The sequence below is a fragment of the Schistocerca serialis genome, chromosome 3 (assembly GCF_023864345.2).
Source record: "Schistocerca serialis cubense isolate TAMUIC-IGC-003099 chromosome 3, iqSchSeri2.2, whole genome shotgun sequence".
NCBI classification, from domain to species: domain Eukaryota; kingdom Metazoa; phylum Arthropoda; class Insecta; order Orthoptera; family Acrididae; genus Schistocerca; species Schistocerca serialis.
The window spans coordinates 670112420-670133023 of record NC_064640.1 but is presented as its reverse complement, the minus strand read 5'-3'; positions in this window follow the sequence as shown (position 1 = coordinate 670133023).

The window sequence follows — 20604 nt, the reverse complement described above, 5'->3', positions numbered from 1 at the left end:
AACTGAACCGTTGTAGAAATATTACACTAGCTTTAAATTTGTAACAATTATCTATATATGTATCGTATTGAACAGCGTGCCATACTAGGTGGCGTTACTAAAATTAAACTTTTCGTAGTGGCATTTTTAAAGTCACTCAAACTCTTACACCAACTTACCTCTTGTAGTGAGTAGTAAGTCTAAAAGTTGTGGCCTGCTTTGTCAGAGTAGCTGATACTGGTTGCTCCAAAAAGTGAAAACTGTCTCCACTCGCTCTGTATAAATCGTGGAATTCATGTTCGCGTTGGGAGAGATCACGAGAAACCACAGCTGGACCATGTTTGATGTTTATAGCTGTATACAGGTGCAATCTTCCAGGTTCCTCACCACTGTTTTTTCAAAATTATTGCATTCTTCATCACTGACAAGGAGGAGAGTGAGTCAATATTTAAATCATTGAAGACTAAGGACTCTCATGAATATGATGGAGTGCCCACAGGAATATTAAAGTACTGTGATGCACATGTTAGCCTTGTACTTAGCCATATTTGTAATTTTTCCTTTAAGAATGGTCAGTTTCCTGAATGATTAAAGCACTCGGTAGTAAAGCCGCTTCGTAAAAAAGGGAGAAAGGTATAATGTAGACAACTTTAGACCTATTTCTATGCCATCAGCGTTTGTTACACTTACTGAAACGGCTGTCACATAATTTTCTATCAAATGTACAGTTCGGCTTTAAAGGTGGTTCAACAATTGAAAATGGTATATTATCTTTTCTCTGTGAGGTACTGGATGGATTAAAGAAAAGCTTTCGAAAGATGGGCATCTATTTTGATTTAACTACGGCGTTCGGTTGTGTTGTCATAAAATATTGCTCCAGAAGCTGAACCATTATGGAATAAGGGGAGTAGCTCACAGTTCGTTCACCTCTTACTTTAACAACAGACACCAAAAGGTCATTACTCACAGTGTTGAGAATGGCTGTGATGTGGGGTTCTGAGTGGGGCACGGTCAAAATGGGAGTGCCCCAGGCATCAGTGTTGGGGCCACTCCTGTTCCTTATTTATATAAATGATATGCGGGATATTACGGGGTGATTCTAAAATATTTCTGTTTGTTGATGACACTAGCTTGGTAGTAAAAGATGTTGTATGCAAAATTGGCTCTGTTTCAAACAGTGCAGTTCGTGACATAACTCCATGGCATCTAGAAAATAAACTAACACTAAATTACAGTATAAATGTTTACAGTTTCTAACACACAATTCAACGAAACCCGACGTTTTAATTTCACAAATGGGCATATGATTAGTGAAACTGAACAGTTCAGATTCCTAGGTGCCCACATACATAGTAAACTGTCGTGGAAAGCCCATGTTCAGGATCTTGTTCAAAGACTTAATCTGAAGTAAGTGATAGGCAGCAAAAGTAGGCTACTTTGCTTATTTTCGTTGGTTTGTGACGTATGGTATTATATTTTGGGGTAACTCTTCCCATTCTCAAAGAATATTTTTGGCTCAGAAACGGGCAGTTTGGGCAATAAGTCGTGTAAGTTCGCCAACCTCTTGTCGAACCCCATTCACTAGTCTGAGTACTCTGACATTGGCTTCTTAATACACATATTCTTTACTCACGTTTCAACAATATTTTAACAACATCACATTATTCCCTAGAATTAGCAGCTACCACAATAATTGAAAAATCTTAGCAGTAATCCACGCACTTTCAAATCGAAGCTGAAGAGTTTCCTCGTGGGTCACTCCTCCTATTCTGTCGAGGAGTTATTTGAAAAGTTAAGCTGGATCCTTTGTTACACTGTTGATTGTGTTTACTTAAATTAATCGTTTGACTTTTTGGGTTCATAATCATTTTATTTTATCTTTTATTACTTTATGTTGTAATTTCATGTACTGACATGTTCCATGACCTTGAAGATTTTCTCCTCAATTTGGTCCTTCGGAACTAGAAGTGTAAATAAATAAATCACATAATCTTCTGCCCGAGGTTCTATCTGTCGTCGAGTCTTGTGGAAAATTAGGGAAAATTAGTGGCACTGCATCACGTTTCAGCCGTAGATAACATCTTACAAATGTCTTTACTTCTCCATCAACTATAAACTGTTTTCACTATGCGCTCTTCTTTAACTTTGAGAAGTCGGCGGGAATTTTCCTCATTAGTTCATCATCACTCGGTAAAGAAAATGTGCAAACTGATTCATTTTGTTATCTGTAATTACATTTACATTCAGCCGCATCACAACATTACAATCAGAAAAAGTACGTCAATATGGCTATTGGAATCCAAATATACTCAATTTTCAGACAAATTTGTTTTATTTAGTTAATTTATACACTTAATTTATACATAACTTCGAAGCAAAATCTGAGAGATCCTTCAAAATATTCAACGATCGTTAAGAAATTACAGTAATAACTTAGTTTAGCAGTTAAGGAATTCTTACCATTATCAGAACATCTGCAGTTTAATAGCAAATACAGAAACGTATCTTTAAAAATTTTGTTTGTAAACCTGAGTGAGTGTTGAAGTTTCTTAGGTTTGATAATTTCGATTATATAGTTATCGCAGCTTTTGCGTATTTAGAGTTGATTTTCAAGGGTGAAAAGTGCTCGTAAGTAAAATGCAGTCATTTGATGTCATTTAACGCCGTATTTGATGCCAATATTTGGAAGCAAGATATTAATCTAACACTCAAGGTTACTAATGAAAGAACTCAGCTGCATTAAACGTCTTAGATTTCAGGAACACAGACTTTTCATGGTTTGAACATACAGCATCATTCACACAAATAATTTGTAATAGTGGCAAACTGTGAATGTAAGAAGTCGGTGTGAAGGTGTACAAATTTCACCAGCAGTACAGGCAACCTATTAGAGTGAATAGTTACAATTACAGTTTTTAAGGGAAACGTCATTGTTGTAGAAAAACCGGAGGCAGAGTGTTCCTAGCGCCCAGTCTTTACGCCCTCAGACCTTTCCGTCATTAGTCAGTACCGTAACGCCGTCACTAAATTTTGGGTGTTACCAAATTGAAGCAGCAACATGTCAGCCGTGTGTGTGGCAAGCAGGCAGGCACATAGGCGTCTGATACATAAATTCACAAGCGACCCAGTTTTTACAACGCGAGGCAGTCGGATTAAGTAGCACAATCATGGTGACATCGCAAAAAGGCTTTGCAACGAAGGACCAGCTTATGGTAACACCGAAGTGTTGATATTCACGTGAGTGGAAGCAGCATAACGGCACAACAAGAGAGCTACTAATCGCTATAAACGCCCTCTGATTCAAGCACAGTTATACGCAACCATCAGCATCCTATGCGACATCAGGTCCACGTTAGTTTCCTGCACGCAATGGGCCTGCCAGCACCCGACGCCAGTCTGATCAGTCTGCTCCACCAGACCAACTCACATTTGTAATTCCATCAGTGCGAAACTGGGCCTCAGTGGGGAGTCATCCCTCAGGGGCCACAATAGCAGCGAACTTCTACCTCTGAGGGCAGCGGTTCGCAGCCAGGGTGGTACTGTCGCCATCCCTCCACAGCATGGCGAGCTCCTAACCCAGCAGTCGTAGCCGCCTACACGTGAATTCAGCGGACGTACGTGTCGCTGGCACTGCTCATCGGGGCTGCATTGTGCTAACTCTGACACGTGCTGCCGAGAGGTCAACAGTGTTAGCGAAGCAGGAAGCAGAGATCAATCAGCCATCACACTGCCACTGCTGTCTGACGTCATCGGCATTGCCCGCGGACCACACGACTTCAGAGGGCTTATCCCTGTTCCACAGCCCTCCGACGTTGTAATCCAAGACCAATAAAATATGTTTTCTCTTGAAGCGGTGTTGTCCTATCTACTCACGACCAGCATTTCCGCCACATGCCACCTACGTCTTTTTCTGCTAATGTAAGGTTACATCCTCTCAACGCTTTCTTTAATTTGCGCTATATTTGTTCGTTGGGTCCCGGTCTACACTTTTAATTATTATTTTGTTAGGAAAATTAAAGTACTTTTCTGGTTTAATCTTTTTCTGACCTAATTGTTGATGTATTTCCCTTACTTGATATTAGACTAATGTAATTAGTTCAGTGGGGTTCATGCCTAGCGGGTAAATTAGCTGATATTTTCATTAACACTTCAGCAGAAAAAATTTTAACAAGTTCACACAAATAACGGCAAAACTCCTTTATTACTATGGATCTGTCGTTGACATTTTAATCCTATTCGGTTACACAACAGAGGAGAGTAACAACATGCATCCGCAATTCAGCAGAGTACACGGAAAAATTTCCATTGTGGAAAGAGAGAATAATAAGAGCACAACCTTTTGAATTTAAAAATTTCGAATGAGAAATCTGAACACACATTCGTTATTTTTCGTAAACCAACGAAGACAGACGTAATTATCCGTACCTATCATGCAACTCGAGAGCACACTAGCTCGCATATTTTCATTCTAGGATGCACAGACTGATCAACTTACCACTGGGAAAGAAAAAATTGAAAAAGATCCAGATATTCTCCAAAACGTGGCTATAAATAACGGTTATCCTAAAAACTTAGTGGACACCTTGTTCAAACAGAAAACCAATCAGAAACACGCCAATCCCGCAAGTGAAAAGACGAACAACATAAAAATAAAAAAGATTTGTATGGCCACATCTAGGTAATGTTTCCGACAAAATTAGTCGATGTTCAAAGAATACAAAATTATGCACTAGCTACTGGAGCACTAATAATCTACAAAGATTATTGAGGCGTAAGCCAGGGAAATCAGAGCTTTTATCGCAATCAGGAATTTACGGAATAAACTGTAAAGAACACTCAACATTTTATACTGGGCAAACATGAAAGAAAGTTAGCACACGATTTAAGGAACACACGACAATAAGCGACGATAGCCCATCCACCTTCGCTGCACATTTAAGACGCTAGCCATAAAAAATGTATCACCACAAATATTATGTAAGTTATAGAAAGGTAAAATCATGGAAATGACGAGGAAAAATTGAAATTCGCATCTATCTTAAAGACTAATAAGACAGTTTTAAATGAACAATAAGACCTGCAAAATAGAAATTTCCTAGACAACTTTCTTACCATTTGTGCGACGAATCAGCACAAAAGCATAGAATGGAAAATTATCGTTATACTCATTAACAAATCTGACTGTAGTGCGAAGGATCAGACAACCACAACGCAGGTTTTACTCGGTTCTCCTAGTTTTCAGTACCGTTTGATTAGAGTACTGTGATCGATTTCATGCATAAGATCTTTTGAACAACTATTCAAAAATGACGTGCTCCCACAATAAAAAAAACAAGTATTTATAAATTATTTTAAAGAAATCACACACAGTTATATTTACACCAATGATAAACGATAGTTAAATATACTTGAGAATAAGTACATACATAGCTTGATTAAAAATTTCTAATTTCTTTATAATAACTGTAATCTTCCTAGTGTAAATATGTTAAGAACATCGACGTTATACATCAGAGATTTGCAACAACTGCTCAGAAGTAATGTGCTCCTAAAATAACGAAGAACTACTTCTAATTTATTTTCTCTCTCTCTCCCTCTCCCTCTCTCTCTCTCTGTCTCTGTGTGTGTGTGTGTGTGTGTGTGTGTGTGTGTGTGTGTGTGTGTGTGTATGTGTGTGTGTGTATGTGGATTCCTGGGACCAAACTGCTGAGGTCATCAGTCCCTAGACTTACACACTACTTAAACTGACTAAGAACAACACACACAACCATGCCCGAGGGAGGACTCGAACCTCTGGCGGGAGGGGCCGCGCAATCCGTGACATGGTGCCTCAAACCGCACGGCCACACAGCACGGTATTTTATTTATTTTGTGAAAATTACATGCTGTCATAGGAGCAAGGACTATATGGCATAACAAGACTATACCATTAAAGAATCCTTCACAAAGTAAATTACAATCCATCTAGTATATCTTGAGAAATGACTTGGTCCTATTTTAAAATCGTAAGTGATACTAATGCAGCCAATGTATAGTGCTTCCGTTTTGTACTCTTGAAAATGGTCTAAGGCCGAAGTTGTACAATTATACATTAAAAAAGAGAATGGCAGCTGAAGGCACCACGAAATCATTCAAAAGATTTGTCGCAGCTGCAGACCTTACAGCAATAAAGATTATACAGTATAGTAGTTATTTTGGCTCGTGAGACAACATCCCTGCTGTGTGATGATCTAAGAGTTTACATGATGGCATTTAATGGTGCTATAATATTTTGTGGCATATTTTTGCACCGCTACGTGAAACGTTTGTGTAGAATTGTTGCTGCATCCTCTTAATTTCGTCCGAACAGTCTGCGCGTCTTTATTTCAATCTTTTTCCTTATGTTAAGCTTCTGCACACAATATTTCTATTTCCATGATTAATTTTATGTTTCGTTTATATAATATACTAAACGAATCTATGACAACACCTCAACCATATACTGCTGTACAAGCCTGTCGGGAAGAGATATCAGCGATGCTCGTGGAAAGGATGGATTGACTAATAACCAGAGTATCATGTGAAACTGAAACAGTTATCACAAATGCCTTTAAGTTTTATTACATAATGTTATGCAGTAAAATTGTAATGTTTGTGTTTGATTGCGAGAAATCATATCTTCGCGCACGGTATCTACCAGAAGATGTCCATGTGACGTATTAAATACAATATTTGTATCTTTTGGTGTGTAACACTGGAAATGCATATCCTCCTATTTCCATCTATTGCACTGCAAATTTTTTTCCTTATTTTGTTACGTGAAGATATAACATTTCTGTGTCTTTATATATTGTAATGGTTTTGCTATTTGTATATATATGCATTTATGTCGATGTATAATTGGTTTGTTTTGTGAATATTATTTGTATTTATACGCAGGGTCTGGCGTAGGGAAAACTATACTATCGAACGAATACATCGATAGGTCGTGTGGAGAACGAAAGTATTTATGATCTTTGGTAGTGTTAACTCTGCCGCGTGGAGCGCGGACTGAGCAGGGAGTCTGGCTGGGGGGGTGCAGTGGAGCAGGTGTGCTGTGTGACGCTCCCGCGAGTTGCCGCGCTTTCGGGGTTGGGCAGCATGTAATTGCGCTCGACTTGCTATGATAGTTTCTGACACGGTGTCGCGGACGGGAAGCATTAGCTGGCGCACATCAAGAGCCCGTTTCGCCTGGTGACCGTGTCGAGAAGAAGGCGCGCCAACATCCAGCATCTGCAACAGCGACGGCCGACAATGAGTGACTGTCGCCACCTCCTCGATCGACGGCTTCAAACCTTCAATCAACCAACAAGAAAGACTGAAAGCACGTAAAGTTTTAGAACTGTATGGCAGACCTCAGCTTTTCAAACTGTTCCATTTTCGTAACTATAATTACAGCAACTTAGCATGAACATTTGTTGCTCATTGTCCCAATTGCATTACCAAGCAGCGTCCCTTCCTTTTCCGGAATGAACTCGAGTGTCGTTGAAATTCAAACGCCAGCATTAAAGTAAAAGCATTCGATTTCACTGCTTTAATTTCAAAGTTCAGTTAAGGTATTCCTAGCTGGCTACAATATTTAGATTACACAAGCACAAATTAAGAGTGCGAGTGTTTGTTTGCATATTTTAGCTTACCTGTGACTCCAGCTCAGCTTGGTACGTACTAAATTTTACTATTGTTAATTGTTCACAATCATTTAATTCAAGCTCAAAGTTAAATCTCTTATTTCTAAATTGCGTAGATTCAAGTTGCTTTTGAAATGATTGTTGAGGTAGTCCAAGACTAACCGTATTTTACTGAATTTCGATGTGCTTCAGAAAGAAAGCTCACTATTAACTTCAGTCACTAAATTAACTTTCGATTTTCCGGTTTTATTAATTCTTTTGCTAAATTAAGTCAGAGTGTAGCGAAATTTATTACTTCTGACAATCTTTCAGTTTTCACACTACACGTGTCAACCTTCAGTTGCCACGCTTCTAGTGCTAATTATACGTGTAATAACCTTTCTTTTTCAGTTACTATAGTAATTCTCCTCAGGACTGGCGACCGTAATTTCCCCCAAATCTCAAATATCTAATTACCGCTAGTTAATTGTTGACGTAACGGCCGCACATTTACTTTCTTTATTAACTTTACCCCTTTTCAAAATTAATTTCCACCAGTTTCGTTTGCATTTTTCCTTTCATTTAGATGTAAGCCTTTCCTCCCTCTTTACCGACAGATTAACTTCGGTGACGATTGCTTTTCCCAAATTTCCATTTGGTACACGCGGTTTTATTTTTCACTGTCACTAAGGTCGACGAGTGAGGGGGAGATTACAGGTGGAACGACTAAGTTTCGTACCTAACACAACAATTGTGCGCCAAATATTTTTGTGCCCCACGTGTTCGAAGTTCACTCAACATCCGTCTGCACGCATTGTGTGTGACGTCGGGCTACGCTGCCAAGGATAGATGTAGTAATTAACGTGCATCAACAGCACGTTCGAATTTTCTGTGGGAAGGAATCTGTAGAGAGAACGGAGTGACTTTATCGGAGCATAGTTGCAGGGGCCTACAATTCAGGTATTACGTTATATTTGTATCAAAGTTTTAGTTCGTGTCCATATCCACAGATCGTTATTGCCGAGAGATCACTTCAGGAAAATATTCAAAACAATAAGATAGACATTTTCCCATAAAAAGGTTTTTTTTTCAACAGTCTTCTGATTATTTTGATGTTGCTTGCTACGAATTCCTTTCCTGTGCCAACCTCTCTGTTCGGTGTATTCCAATCTCTGGCTACCACTGTAGTTGTTAACGTCTACAGCTCCTTCAAGCACAATGGAAGTTATTCCTTTACTTCCTCACACACGTCCTGTCATCCTCTATTCTTCTTGTCAATGTTTTCTACATGTTCGTCTCCTCGCTGCTTCTACGGAGAATCTCCTCATTTCTTACTAGTTCACCTAATTTTCAACATTCTTCTAAACTAACACATCTCAAACGCTTCGATTCTCTTCTTTTCCAGTTCTCCCACAATCCATGATTCAGTTCCATAGAATGCGATAATCCAAATGCACATTCTCAGAAATTTCTTTCTCAAAGTAGGTCCACGTTCGATACCGATATACTTCTTTTGGCCATGAATGCCCTCCTTATTTGTGCCTGTCTACTTTTTATGCCCTGTTTGAGTTGTCTGTCACTTTTTTTTCCAGGTAGGAGAATTACTTCAGATCGTCTATTCGTGGTCCCCAAGTTTGATGTAAAGTTTACCACAAATCTTATTTCAATTACTACTCATTACTTTAGTGTTTCTCTGGTTTATTCTAAATCCATAGTGCGTGCTCATGACGTTCAACAGATCCTGCAACATTTCTACACTTCCACTGAGGATAGAGCTGTCACGAGTGAATCTTATCGTTAATATCGTTTGATTACCCCTTCTGAGCCTTTCACTTACATTCGTCACTGCGTATTTGATTACAGGGTAAACAGTGCAAGTGGAAGACTACAACTGGATTGTTTCCTGGGTCTCCTGCAACGCCGCCAACCCGCAACGCAGCACCGCTATGCCGACCGTCGCTCCAGCCCCGCAGGCGAACCGCCCGAAGTCAGCCAGACCTGAAAGAAGCAGCTAGTTCAGAGGGCACGCGCAAAAGCAGTAGAGGTTGCCACGGACCTCTTGCTGCATCCGCAGCGCCGTTTTCCTCAGCCTCTCTGAGCCCACATCTCTAGACCAGCAGCTGTCTGGTAGTTATCCACCACGCGGGTGTAAGTGCCCTCGCCTGGCGAGCAGCAGGCAGTTCCCTAGCCTCCAGCAGAATTAGAAGATCACCAGCACGACGCCGCCGCCCGAACTCGACGTCGCCCTTGCCACTGGGACCATAGCGCATCTCAATCCCCTGCTCCGGCCGTGTACTCTGATGCTAGAGCTGTTTGTACTGCTCGTGAGAACTACATCTAAATGGATACTCTGCAAATCACACTTAAGTGCGTGGCAGAAGATTCATCAAACAACCTTCGTAGTATTTCAGTATTATTCCAATCTCGAAATGCGCGCGAACACCTGTATCTTCCCGCGCGATTTATGATTTTCCTTGTTTTATGATGATGATTGTTTCTCCCTATCTAGATCGGCTTCAAAAAATAGTCTCGCATTCGGAGGAGAAAGTTGGTGATTGAGATTTAGTGAGAATATTCCGCCGAAACGAAAAACACCTTTGTTTTAATAATGTCAGCTCCAAATCCTGTATCATGTCAGTGACAGTCTCTCCCCTATTTCAGGATAAGACAAAACTTCCTGCTCTCCTTTCAACTTTCTCGATATACTCCGTTAATCCTATCTGATAAGGATCCCAGACCGCGCAGCAGTACTCCAAACGAGGACGGACAAGCGTAGTTAGGCAGTCTCTTTAGTAGATCTGTTTCATTTTCTGAGTGTTATGCCAATAAAACACAGGCTTTGGTTTGCTTCCCCACAACATTCTCTATGTGTCCTTTCCAATTTCAGGTGTTCGTAATTGTAATTCCTAGGTATTTACACTGAAGAACCAAAGAAACTGGTACACCTGCCTAATGTCGTGTAGGGCCCTCACGAGCACGCAGAAGTGCCGCAATACACCGTGGCATGGCCTCGTTTAATGTCTGAAACAGAGCTGGACGCAATCGACACCATGAATCCTGCAGGACTGTCCATAAATCGGTGAGATCACGTGGAGGTGGAGATCTCTTATGAGTAGCACGTTGCAAGGCATCACAGGTATCCTCAGTACCGTTCATGTTTGGGGAGTTTGGCGGCCAGCGGAAGTGTTTAAACTCAGAAGTGTGTTCCTGGAGTCAATCTGTAGCAATTCTAGACGCGTGGGATGTCCCATTGTCCTGCTGTAATTGCCCAAGTCCGTCGGAAGGCACAACGGGCATGAATAGATGCAAGTGATTAGAGAGGATGCTTACGTACGTGTCACCTGTCAGAGTCGCATCTAGAGATATCAGGTTGACGGGCCCAGGCGAGGCGGAAAGCTTTGTGTCATGCAGTCATCAAGGGTACAAGAGTGGGCCTTCGGCTCCGAAAGCCCATATCGATTATGTTTCGGTGAATGGTTCGCACGCTGACACTTGTTGATCACCCAGCATTGAAATCTGCAGCAATTTGCGAAAGGGCTGCACTTCTGTCACGTTTAACGATTCTCTTCAGTTTTCGTTGGTCCCGTTCTTGCAGGACTTTTTTCCACCCATAGCGATGTCGAAGATTTGGTGTTTACCGGATTCCTGGTATTCACGGTACACTCGTGAAATGATCGCAAGGGAAAATCCCCACTTCATCGCTACCTCGAACAAGCTGTGTCCCACTGCTCGTGCACCGACTGTAGCAGCACGTTCAAACTCACTTAAATCTTTATAACCTGCCATTTTATCAGCAGAAACCGATCTAACAACTGCACCAGACACTTGTTGGGTTATATCGTCGTTGTCGACCGTAGCACCGTATTCTGCCTGTTTATATATATCTCTGTATTTGAATTGCATGCATGTACGAGTTTCTTTGGCGCTTCAGTGTAGTTGAACTTACGGCCTTCAGATTTGACTGATTTATCGTGTAACCGAAGTTTAACGGATTCCTTTTAGCACTCATGTGGATGACGTCACACTTTTCATTATTTAAGGCCAACTGCCAACTTTTGCACCATACAGATATCTTTTCTAAATTGTTTTGCAGTTTGCTTTGATCTTCTGATTACTTCACTAGACGATAAATGACAGCATCATCTGCAAACAACCTAAGACGGGTGCTTAGATTGTCTCCTAAATCGTTTATATAGATGAGGAACGGCAGAAGGCCTATAACACTACCTTGCGGAATGCCAGAAATCTCTTCTGTTTTACTCGATGACTTTCCGTCAGTTACTACCAAATGTGACAGGAAATTACGAATCCCGTCACATAACTGAGACGATGTTCCATAAGCTCAGAGTTTCACTACAAGCCGCTTGTGTGGTACAGTGTGAAAAGCCTTCTGGAAATCTAGAAATTCGTAATCAGTTTAAAATCCCTTGTCAATAGCATTCACCACTTCGTATGAATAAACATCTAGCTGGGTTTCACAAGAACAATATTTCTAAATTCGTGTTGACTGTGTCAATAGGCCGTTCTCTTCGAGGTAATTCATAATGTTTGAACAAAATATATGTTCCAATATCCTGCTACGTATTGACATTAACACTATGGGCCTGTAATTCAGTGGACTGCCGCTATTGCCTCTCATGAATATTGGTGTGGCCCTCTGCAACTTTCTAATCTTTGCGTACGGATCTTTAGTCGAGCTAGCGGTTGTTTATTATTGTTAAGTATGGAGGTACTGTGTCAGCATACTCTGAAAAGAACCTAATTGGTTTGCACTCTGGACCGGAAGACTTGCTCTTATTAAGTGATTTAAGTTGCTTCACTACTCCGAGGATCTTTACTTTTAAGTTACTCATGGTGGCAGCTATTCTTAATTCGAATTCTGGAATATTTACTTTGTCTTCTTTGGTCAAGGAATTTCTTTAGCAGACTGTCGTCGATAGTATTTCCATTGCCATCACGCAGAGAAGGCATCGATTGTGTCTTGTCACTAACATATTTCACATATGACCAGACTCCCTTCGGATTTTCTACCAGGTTACCAGACGAAGTTTGATTGTGGAAACTATTATAAGTACCTCGCACTGAAGCCCACGCTAAAGTTCGAGCTTCTGTAAAAGATCGCCAGTCTTGGAGATTTTGCGTTAGATTAAATTCGGCATGTTTTTTTTCGTTCTTTCTGCAACAGCGTTCCGACCATTTTGTGTACCAAGGGCGATAAGGTCCGTCGTTTGTTGATATATTTGGTATAAATCTCTCAACTGCTGTCGATACTATTTCCTTGAATTCGAGCCACATCTGGTCTACACCTGTATTGTTAATTTGGAAGGAGTGAAGATTGTCTCTAAGGAAGGCGTCAAGTGAGTTTTTATCTGTTTTTTTGAATAGGTGTATTTTTCGTTTATTTTTGGAGAATTTGGGGGTTACAATATTCAGCTCGCTATGAGAACCGTGTGTTCACTAATCCCTGGATCCGTTTTGATGCTCGCTGTTAGCTCAGAATTATTTATCGGTAAGAGGTAAACTGTTTACTACTCGCGTGAGCTCATGAACTAACTGCTCGAAAGAATGTTCAGAGAATGCGTTGATGTTTTATGCTTACCTCCGCATTTAAACGTATTTTCGCCAACATATCGAGGGTAGATTAAAGTCACCACCAACTATAATCGTATGAGTCGGGTACGTTTTTGAAATTAGACTCAAGTTTTCTTTGTACCTTTCAGCGATTGTATCATCTGAGTTGGGAGGACAGTAACAGGATTAAATTATTATTTTATTCCAGTTGCCAAGTATAACCTCTGCCCATACGAACTCACAGGAACTACACTGGTGTCCAAAATTAAAGGAACAAACCGCTATTTCCCCGTCCTCTGTCTAATTCACGACATATTCATGCAAACTGTCAATAGATGTCCGTAGGATCGTGTTCTGCATGGAAGATGGCATTCTACCAACAATGATGTCAGGGTACCTATCAAACGGGGTAGTGTTTGCCGGGTAGTTCCACATCCACAATGTCTATGTACACAGTCACAGACAGTATAGCACAGACAAGACGCCTACAAGTAACTATGCTGTCGAGCGCAGCAGGAAGAATGGAAGCACGACAGTCGCAAACTGATGTGGCCCGATGGCTTAAGTGAATCTTTCTTTTGTTTCTTGGATTGGAAGTGTATCCCGAATACGATGGTGGTGACGAGCACGTGTAACATCAGAGAGAGAGGACCGCTATTTGGCTGTAAGGAACGACATACCGCGTTAGTACTGCGCCGCAACTGGCATCTGACCTCGCAGCACCCTCTGGACGTCTTGTATCGAGGCAAATCGTGTACAGATGGCTTCGGCAAAGTGGTCTTTATTGTCGGAGCCCTGCTGCATGTTTACCTCAGAGAAGTCTTCACAGAAGGGAACGTCTAGAGTGGAGTCGACAACATGCCAACTGGACAGTAGAACAGTCTTTTTACGGATGAGTCCCGGTTTGGTCAGGAGAGTGATACTGGACGCATTCGCATCTGGAGGGCACGTGGAACACGATTTCTGGACCCACACATCGTGGAAAGAGACCGATATCGAGGAGGATATCAAATGTTGTGGGCACGGATTGTGTTAACCACTCTAACACCTCTTTACGAAATTGTGCGGGTGAATCGACAAGGTTTAACTGCTACCAGGTAACGTAACGAGATCTTGGGACTTCACGTACAGTTGTTGCGAGTTGCTGTGGCCACAGACTTCGTACTCAAGGACGATAATGCTCGATCTCATAGAGCATGGGTGGTTGATGTTTTCTTATTAAAAAAAGATATTAGACACCTGGCGCGGCCTGCTCACTTTCCCGATTTGAATTCCATAGAGCATGTCTGAGATGCACGATGGAGTAGAGTTGCTTCAAATCATCCACCAACCACTCTCTAAGACTTGCGAGCAGCTCTGCAGGGAGAATGGGCTTTATTGCCTCAACATGAGATTGATGACATCATTCACAGCATGCCCTGTCATTTTCAGGCATGTATTGCTACCAGACGTGGCCACACCCCATACTGAACACATTAACCAGTTGTCAGAATGTGTGTGCAAACCCGTTAAGTTGAAAAAAAGAACATTTTTGTCTGCCGTTATTCTTGTTGTAGCTGTTTATCTTCTGTATTCTACACATTGTTCCTACTTCACTATCACTTATTTTAGAATTTTATGGCAAAATAAATCCAATCTAGCCAAATTTCCGTTTGTTGCTTTATTTTGGACACCAGTATATGTACTTAAATTCCGCTGCAAGATAAACTACTTCTAACAGCAACAGACACGCCAGCACCAACTGTGTTTAGCCTATCTTTTCTGAACACCGTTAGGTCCTTCGCAAAAATTTCATCTTAACTTGTCTCCTGCTTTAGCCAGCTTTCAATGGCTATAACAATTTGAGCATCAGTGCTTTCATTTAGCGCTTGGAGCTCTGGTACTCTCCCAATACAGCTACGACAGCTTACAACTGTTATACCGATGGTTCCTGGATCTTCAGTACGTTCTTCCTGTGATCCACCTGCACCCTTTGAGACTGAAGCCCTTCTTGTGTTACCCCGAGACCCACTAACCTAAAAATACGCCCAGTCCACGCCACACGGCCTCTGCTACCCGCGCAACCGCCCCCTGCGTGTAGTTGAATCCTAACCCAATCAGCGGAACCCGAAACCCAACCACCTTGTGACGCAAGTCGAGGAATCTGCAGCCTACACGGTCGCAGAACCGTCTGAGCCTCTGATTCAGACCCTCCATTCGACTGTGTATCACAGGTCCACAAGCGGTCGTGTCGACTATGCTGCAAATGGTGAGCTCTGCTTTCAACTCGCAAGCAAGACTGGCAGCCTTACCCCCTGTGTTAGCTGCTCGAAACCAGAGAGAATCTCTTCCGATCCAAAGCGACACACGTCATTGGTACCGACGTGAGCCACCACCTGCAGTTGGCTGCACCCTGTGCTCTTCATGGCACCCGGAAGGATCCGTTCCACGTCTGGAATGACTCTACTTTAAATTTATTTCTACTCTTTATGTCTAAGAAGACAGTCTGTTTCGTGTGAAAGCTAACTTATCAGAAGATAGTCTCACACAGAGATTTACTTGTCTTGTTTTTTCCTAGGATTTTAAGTTGTCAAGGAAGTCATTCCTTTTTTTTTCAAGAAGGACTACTTTTTAACGGCTATTGGATCCCAGAACCTATATTTGTGAACATAAACTGATTGTGTCAATAAATTGATTTTTAGTGTAACCAGCTGACTCCCAGTGAAAGTATCCCAAGAATCCCTGCTTTATAACCCTTCTAATACGAGCAATTGGTTCTTGGTCTTCTATTCTTATTTTTCCTCCTTTATTCTTTTACACACGGAGTCTGTTCAGAAAACAACAGAACGTTTTGAATTACATGCCAACAGAGATATTTAGCAATATACGGTTGGCAGCAGTGCCTTGTTCATTAGCTCCTTTGTAAGCGAGTGTTATAGAGTGTTTACATGTTGTTTAGTTTTCGTGATATTGTTATTTGAGTGCAATGTGTTTAAGTGTTAGTGGCGATTTTTGAAATGTACCATTTGCTGGAGCAATGATGCAACGTACAGTCTTGCGTAAAACTGGGGAAAACGTTTACAGAAACAGGTCAACTTTTGAAACAAACTTAAGGAGATGATGCTCTAGATCGTACCCAATGTCACAAATGGTTTTCACCGTTTAAAAGTTCTCTTCACTCAGCTGAAGATGATTCTCGGCCAGGAAAGCCCTCCATTTCAACTCATGAATCACACGTTTCCAAAATGTGAAATAGTGAACGATGTCTGCTATCAAGGCGTTTTGCAACGGTAGCGTGAAAGAATCTGCATGAAGAGACCAGAGCTGCGGTGAGACAATTCGTGCTTCTTGCACCACGACAGTGTGCCCACACACTTAGATTTGTGAATTCTTCTGTTTTGGCCAAAAGTCAGATGACTGTTATCCTGCAGACTTCTTACTCGCTAGATCTGGCTCCTTGCGATTTCTTCTTATTTCCGACATTAAAATCAGTACTGAAAGGACACCGTTTTCAGAGCACTGATGACATCAAAGCAAATTCGCCATAGGACTTAAAAGGCCATCTCCAATAAATCGATCCAGCACTGCTCTGTGAAATAAAAACACCTCTGGGAAAAGTCTGTGAATAGGGGAGGATAATACTTTGAATGAGGCAAAGACCAATAATCCGTAAAATTAATAATAAAGTTCGATTATTTTCTGAACAGACTTCATATAGTACGAATATTGCCCGTATTTCCCAATAGCTCATACCTATTTTCCTACAAATTTCGAACATTTTGCACCAATTTACAACGCTGAAACTGTCTTTCAACTTTGACAGATCCTACGAACGTCTCTTGATTTTTCTTGGGTCTGGTTGTCAGGCTGAAGTAACGGTAAAACTGGCGAATTTACCTTTACTAAAGCTAAACTGATAGTCATCTAATTGATCCTTGCCATCAACCTGAATGCATGAGGCGTTAAGCGGGTTGCGCGATAGTCTTTGCGCTTACGTGAGTGTGCTCACTTCAGGAGTGCCTGGATGACATTTTTCCGAAATTCTAAATCAGGGCCGGCCGTTGTGGCCGAGCGGTTCTAGGCGCTTCAGTCTGGAGCCGTGCGACCACTACGGTCACAGGTTCGAATCCTGCCTCGGGCATGGATGTGTGTGATGTTCTTAGGTTAGTTAGGTTTAAGTAGTTTATAGGGGACTGGTGACCTCCGATGTTAAGTCCCATAGTGCCCAGAGCCATTTGAGCCATTTTCTAAATCAGGCCCGGTCACGGCGCGCCAAACTTAACACGTGCAGCGTGAGCGGGCCACGGGCAGACCGAGGCGTGGCCTGTCACTCGGCTCTGGTCAGTCCTTCTCGGATGTACTCTGAACAGCGGAACATTTCATTTAGCACTGCGATGTGGCATCTAGTGATCGACACTACTCTCCGAGTTCAGCAGAATCGTGGTGTCACCGCTATTTACCCTTCGTTGTTCGTTCCTTGTATGAAGGATGTTCACAGGTCCTGTGACTGTTTGCACAAAACAGGCAATCTAGCGATCTATCATCACAATCCTTTAAAACAAATTGGAATGACAGAAGAGAGGGATGAGAATTTTCAATTCGCATAAGCGACTGGTAATGCTTTTTTTCTACGAAAGGACATTATAGCACCATGCAGAAAGGATTTAAACTTTTAGATGACAATGAAAGAGCAAAAAATTACAACGATCGACAAACGGGATTCATTGTTCTGCGCATCAAGGGTCACTTTGTGCTAAATCTGTGGGCTTAATGCATTTGATGAAACTGTTGGTACGACCAGTAAAATTTGTGAAGTGGCAGTCATTATTCAATTTTCAGTTGCAACAGTTTTCAGTGGAAATGAACGAAGGGTATGGAGAATTCATATACTTTATTACTGCTAAATACGTCGGTTAGTTACCGGAGGAAATGAACGAAGAGTATGGAGACTTTATACACTGTATTACTGCTAAGTACGTTGCTTAAGTCAAGGTGCATGCCTGGAACGATTTTTCGACTTAAATCTCGCTATTGTTGAATTTATGGCCGGCCGCTGGTTTTCGAGCGGTTCTAGACGCTTCAGTCTGACACCACGCGACCGCTACGGTCGCAGGTTCGAATCCTGCCTCGGGCATGGATGTGTGTGATGTCCTTAGGTTAGTAAGGTTTAAGTAGTTCTACTTTCTAGGGGACTGATGACCTGAGATTTTAAGTCCCATAGTGCTCAGAGCCATATAAACCATTTTTTGAATTTATGGAGGAAAAAAATTAGAGCATCTGGATTGGGTTGCAGACTTCGCATTTTAAGTAGACTTGTCTGCACACTGACACAGTAAGACATAGCGAGACTACATCTTTCTGATTTGATGGGGATGCATTTAAAAAGAAAATCGAGTTATAGAAGGGACACATTCTGTCAAAGACAGTCCAGTTTCCTAGGCTCAGTAGCGTTAAGGAAAGCGCGAGATTTGAAGAATGCATTGTGACCTTGCAAGAATTAAATCGGTAGTTTCATATAGCTTTTTGAGGACACTGTCAGTCTCACATCTGTTTTCGAGCGGTCTTCTAGACCGTTTACCGTTTCCGTGGAAAGTGCCCCTACGCATGTGAAGAGTTAGCTGACTGACCTGCAAGGTGATTCCAGTTTTAATTACAAATCTTCTTCCGTTAGAACTGTCCAGAGCGTCTACATTTTTTTTCTAAGGTATATTCTCTATGTCTCCATAAAGGGTTTATAAAAGTGCTCCAATATTTCGATCCGGTGGCAACTTAACCACGTAGCTCTCTGAAATTGTCTGCATCTGTCCATATGCCGACAGTTTGTACCAGATAAAAACTATATTACACTATATGATCAAAAGTATCCGGACACCTGGCTGAAGATGACTTACAAGTTTGTGGCGCCCTCCATCGGTAATGATGGAGTTCAATGTGGTGTTGGCCCAGCTTCCATTCTCGCAGGTATACGTTCAATCAGGTGCTAGAAGGTTGCTTGGGGAATGGCGGCCCATGCTTCACTGAGTTCTCCACTGAGGAGTGGTATCGATGTCGGTCGGTGAGGTCTGGCACGAAGTCGGCGTTCCAAAACATCCCAATGGTGTTCTATAGGATTCAGGTCAGAACTCTGTACAGGTCGGTCCATTAGAGGGATGTTATTGTCGTAAACTGCTCCGCCACTGGCCATGCATTACGATCAGGTGCTCGATCGTATTGAAAGACGCAAACGCTATCCCCGAATTGCTCTTCAACGGTGGGAAGCAAGAAGGTGCTTAAACCATCAATGTAGGTTTGTTCTGTGATAGTACCACGCAGAACAACAAAGAGCGCAATCCCCCTCCAAGATAAACACGACCACACCATAACACCACCGCCTCCGAATTTTACTGTTGGCATTACATGCGGTGGCAGATGACGTTCACCGGGCATTCACCACACCCACACCCTGCCATCGGATCGCCACATTGTGTACCGTGATTCGTCACTGCACACAACGTTTTTCCACTGTTCAGTCGTCCAATGTTTACGCCTCTTACGCCAAGCGACGCGTCGTTTGGCATTTACCCATTTCCAGCGTAATGTGTGGCTCATGAGCAGCCGATCGACCATGAAATCCAAGTTTACTCACCCCCCGCCTAACTGCCGTAGTACTTGCAGTGGATCCTGATGCAGTTTGGTATTCATGTGAGATGGTCTGGATAGATGTCTGCCTATTACACATTACAACCCTCTTCAACTGTCGGCGGTCTCAGTCAACAGACGAGGTCGGACTGTACGCTTTTGTGCTGTACGTGTCCCTTCACGTTTCCACTCCACTGTCACATCGGAAACAGTGGACCTAGAGTTGTTGAGGAGAGTGGAAATCTAGCGTACAAGTGACACCCCATTGCCTGATCACGTTCGAAGTCCGTGAGTTCCGCGGAGCGATCCATCCTGCTCTCTTACGATATCCAACGACTACTGAGGTCGTTGATATGGAGTACCTGGCAGTAGGTGGCAGCACAATGCACCTAATATGAAAAACGTATGTCTTAGGGGATGTCCGGATACTTTTGATCACATAGTGTATGTCTTCAGTGCGGCAAAAATAATTAATGAATGCTGAAAACATGTTTTGTCTCTGATCTAAGTTGTTGAGAAACGTGAAATGTAAAACCAAGTGCACTGCACACTATAAGGCGAGGAATTTTTGAGGAAGAGTTGGGAGCAAAACTTGGGGCCACCTTGTATCACACTGGCTGCTGGGCCAAACCCCACATCCCTCTCCCGGAGCAGCCAGTTTACAGCTGTATAATAGAAATCAACATGAAGTTTGTTAATGCGCAATAGAAGTGACACGAACGTTGATTGCGGGCCGCTAGAAGGACCAGGTGCAGCCTCTTCGCTCATTTTCCTGAAAAATTGTAATAACCACTAGATGCAACACTGCATGCGCGACAACTCTGTTTTCGCA